Source organism: Limulus polyphemus, unplaced genomic scaffold, assembly GCF_000517525.1.
Source record: "Limulus polyphemus unplaced genomic scaffold, Limulus_polyphemus-2.1.2 Scaffold2842, whole genome shotgun sequence".
Lineage (NCBI taxonomy): Eukaryota > Metazoa > Arthropoda > Merostomata > Xiphosura > Limulidae > Limulus > Limulus polyphemus.
In genome coordinates, this window is record NW_013668452.1 from 59516 (window position 1) to 64323 (window position 4808).

The 4808-nt window shown below is 35.2% G+C and overlaps 1 long non-coding RNA gene across 1 annotated transcript in view; it reads right to left on the reverse strand.

Moving 5' to 3' along the window:
• The window catches only part of LOC106468031, a 75197-nt gene that overhangs the window by 59182 nt on the left and 11207 nt on the right, over positions 1–4808 (reverse strand). The window contains exon 2 of the long non-coding RNA XR_001291370.2: positions 1382–1497. This is a non-coding gene — a long non-coding RNA (uncharacterized LOC106468031). The remainder of the gene's footprint in view (positions 1–1381; positions 1498–4808) is intronic.

Here is a 4808-nt window from a genome sequence, read left to right on the forward strand (position 1 = left end):
CATTATACAATATAATATGTACTTCATTATACAGTATAATATCTACTTCATTATACAGTATAATATGTACTTCATTATACAGTATAATATCTACTTCACTATACAGTATAATATTTACTTCACCATACAGTATAATATTTACTTCATTATACAGTATAATATGTACTTCATTATACAGTATAATATCTACTTCACTATACAGTATAATATCTACTTCAATATACAGTATTATATCGAATAATAAATTCGGTAAAATGTCATAACATTATTCACATACCTAAATTAATTTAGGTTACTACACGATGAAGTAAAATGGATTCAAAACCACATGGATATTATTTACACTTCACTATTATATAAGGCCTAACTGTATTTCTTTGGTTTGCTGACCCAAGCTGTGCTGTTGAGCCTTGAATTAGGCGAATCTGCAGTCCACAGCAGAGGGTACAGCCAACCAAGGCAGGTAGCTTCTATTTTACCTTTGGTGAAAAAGAACAGAAATATTTAACACACACATATAATAATTTATTTGTTTTGTTTTGCTAATCTTTGTTTTCTGTTTGATCAAACAGAGACTACAAACGTGTGTAATATTTTGTTCTGCCCCAAAACTGCTCATATATATAAATATATATATATATTATGTGAACACCCCCACGCGGGTAAATATACACACACACAAAACCCGAAATATGTCCAAAGCAGAACATGTCCTATGAAAGAACGATAGAGCTAGGACATAACTACAGATGCAATTACACAAAAATAATTAAACACCTTGCAAGGAAGGCAAAATAACAATCACCTACAGAGGTATACCAACTGCAGTAATAACATTATATTACTGCTAACGATGTCAATGTAGTGGTTGTTACACAATAAGCTGTGAAAATGACATTTAAATACAATGTTATTTTACGTCGAGAAACATTTTTTGATAAACATGGGAGGCGGCTTTCTTGACCAGTGACAGTGGCTGTAGATATTATTACATGTAATTCTACGTACTAGTTGTTCATTACACACACACACACACACACACATATACCATAAATATGATTATATAGTGCCATTGTTATCAATAGTTACTCAATACGTTTTTACTTCTGGAGTATTTTGATTTTTTTTTTTTTCAAACTTGCCTGATGCTTTACACGTTTACGTAGTTGTGTAATGAATTCTTCTGTATAATCTTCATAAGGAGTCGGATGTTTATAGATCCGTGCGGTGCTCGCGCCTCTTGTCAACTCGAGCTTCTATAATACAACACCTATGTCACGTTCCTCCGTAGGTTCGCCCTATCAAGACGTGCCTTTATTCCTACCCTGACCCTGTGGCAAACCACTTTAAACCTAAAACAAGATGAGAAACGCTATCTTACCTTGGTTTTTCACTGCTTTAAACACTTTATTGTAGTCGCTAAGTGTCTCTCTACGTCTTGGACACACATAGCCTGCTGCTGGGCTGACTGGCAAAGCTCCAAGTCGGGCACGGGGTCTGAGAAGAAACAACACAACATCAAGGGCTGCTCGCTCGTTACCAACTCGAGTACACGTATATACACACTTTACAGATATATTTACACACGCACATACATAATGAGATTACACAGAGAAATAGCGCAACATCAAATAATATTAACTCAAACATTGCAGCAATAGACAGTTGGTTAACCTGATTACGTCAAAACTATCTACCAGTTTATGTTTAGAGACCAAACTACCGTCGGCGTGCCTGAATCAGCGAACCCTCAGACGAAAGTCTGGACACAGAATGTTAACCAGTATTATAAAACTCCTAATTTCCGAAGGTTGTAAATAAAAATAATAACACTACGTAGTACTTGTCATACCATAACGATGCAGAATCGTAAATAAAAATAATAACGTTACGTAGTACTTGTCATACCATAACGATGCTGAATCGTAAAAAATAATAACATTACGTAGTTAGTGTCATACCATAACGATGCAGAATCGTAAATAAAAATAATAACATTACGTAGTACTTGTCATACCATAACGATGCAGAATCGTAAATAAAAATAATAACGTTACGTAGTACTTGTCATATATAACAAGTACTACGTAATGTTATTATTTTTTACGATTCTGCATCGTTATGATTTTTATTTGCGATTCTGCATCGTTATGGTTTATGATTCTTCATCGTAATGGTATGACACTAACTACGTAACGTTATTATTTTTTTATGATTCTTCATCGTAATGGCATGACACTAACTACGTAACGTTATTATTTTTTTTATGATTCTTCATCGTTACGGCATGACACTAACCACGTAACGTTATTATTTTTTTATGATTCGTCATCGTTATGGTATGACACTAACTACGTAACGTTATTATTTTTTTATGATTCTTCATCGTAATGGCATGACACTAACTACGTAACGTTATTATTTTTTTTACGATTCTGCATCGTTATGGTATGAGAAGTACTACATAACGTTATTATTTTTTTACGATTCTGCATCGTTATGGTATGACAAGTACTACGTAATGTTATTAAAATAATAACGTTACGTAGTTAGTGTCATACCATTACGATGAAGAATCATAAAAAATAATAACGTTACGTAGTTAGTGTCATACCATTACGATGAAGAATCATAAAAAATAATAACGTTACGTAGTTAGTGTCATACCATTACGATGAAGAATCATAAAAAAATAATAACGTTACGTAGTTAGTGTCATACCATTACGATGAAGAATCATAAAAAAAATAATAACGTTACGTAGTTAGTGTCATTAATATTATATTTCTCACACAGATTTTTTTCTTTCGTTTCTGATATTTGCCTGTTTTTAAGGCACATTAAAGTTATAAACAGGGTGGTCCAAAAGTAATTTTACACATGACCCTTTTCATTTATCATGCTATTTAAAGATGTATGTACACATCACTTTGGTTCTAGCATCTTAGCAACACTAAGGCCACTTCGCTGCAGGTAGGTAAAGTGCCCGTCGGCACAAAAACAGGGTGGTTCGTACCATATACATCGTGAAATAACTGATGACAGATGATTGTTGGTTCACTCGAAACAGTAGAGAAACCGAGAAGTATTAAGTTTCTGTTGTTGTGATAATACATACAGTATGTATGTTTAATGAGAAATGTGTTTACCCGACAAGGGTATCCTCTGTATGGCACAACGGTTAAAACCTTGGAGGCTAGATCGTCCGAAATCTACGTTCTCAAAGCTGATAAAGGTAACGAATTATTCAGGTGTTGAAACCGTACCGTCTCTATGTGTAGACAAACAAATAAAAATACATGCACACTAACAATCCACGACAAATGTATCTTTGTTTTGGATTATGTATCCTCGCGTCTCGAACAGACGTATAGTACAGAGGGGCCACACTGTATACGTATCTCCGTATATCAGACGACATGTAATACACGGGGCCACACTGTATACGTATCTCCGTATATCAGACCGACATGTAATACACGGGGGCCACACTGTATACGTATCTCCGTATATCAGACCGACATGTAATACACGGGGTCCACACTGTATACGTATCTCCTTATATCAGACCGACATGTTATACAGGAGGCCACACTGTATACGTATCTCCGTATATCAGACCGACATGTAATACACGGGGGGGGGGCACACTGTATACGCAATCCCGTATATCAGGCCGACGTGTTATATAGGAGGCCACATTGTATACGTATATCCGTATATCAGACCGACATGTTATACAGGAGGCCACACTGTATACGCAATCCCCGTATATCAGACCGACGTGTTATATAGGAGGCCACATTGTATACGTATCCCCGCGTATCAGACTGATATGTTTTACGCACTTTTAATATAGTTCCCTGGAAAATCACGCCACTAAACCCTCACATTCACACTTGGTATTGTAAATTCTATAAACCAGTTATAACGAGAACTCTTGCAGCTATTATGACTTAAATATCTTTGTTATGTGTTTACCGTAGATACAAAACAAAATTACGTGCACATCGAAGCTCTGGATCACAGCTGTTAACGTTCGCACAGAAGGCTTTACTGTTTGTAACTCAACTAGTTTCACCTCTCAGTATTCCGACAGGAAGATACAGGAGAATCAAAATGATTGATTTGGTTAGACAATAAAGAGATGCCTGGAAGTGTCAGAAGAGTTTTAGAACCTTCAAAGCGACGCGTAGATTTAAGATCGCATTGAAGTAACAGTGATTGTGGTTATTTATTTTTTATCAGAGATGACTTCATTAAGATCATTATAATACAAAATCTAAACACACGAGCTTGTATTGGTTGACGTGTTACATAGAACCTTGTGCTTGTTTTTTTTTTTATATATTTGTTTATATCAGTAAGTAAAAATTCTACTTTCCACCCCAAAAATAAATCATGGACTACTTTATAGGGCGGAGGTGATTGGCACAAAGTAACTATAATAAAAATATCTAACATAATAAAACTAGGAATAGCAGGCTGTTAGTTTTAGTATTTATGAAATACTGTAAAAATAGCAGGGTGATTGAGTTTAAATAATCTAATTTATTTGGATTTCTTGAGGCTTTAACGGGATTAAGTGGGATTTCTGGTGGTTTTCTAAGTATCACGTGGGTTTTATTGTGGTTTTAACGAGACTAAGCGATATATCCTGTGGTTTTAACGGGATTAAGTGGGATTTCTGGTGGTTTTCTAAGTATCACGTGGGTTTTATTGTGGTTTTAACGAGACTAAGCGATATATCCTGTGGTTTTAACGGGATTAAGTGGGATTTCTGGTGGTTTTCTAAGTATCACGTGGGT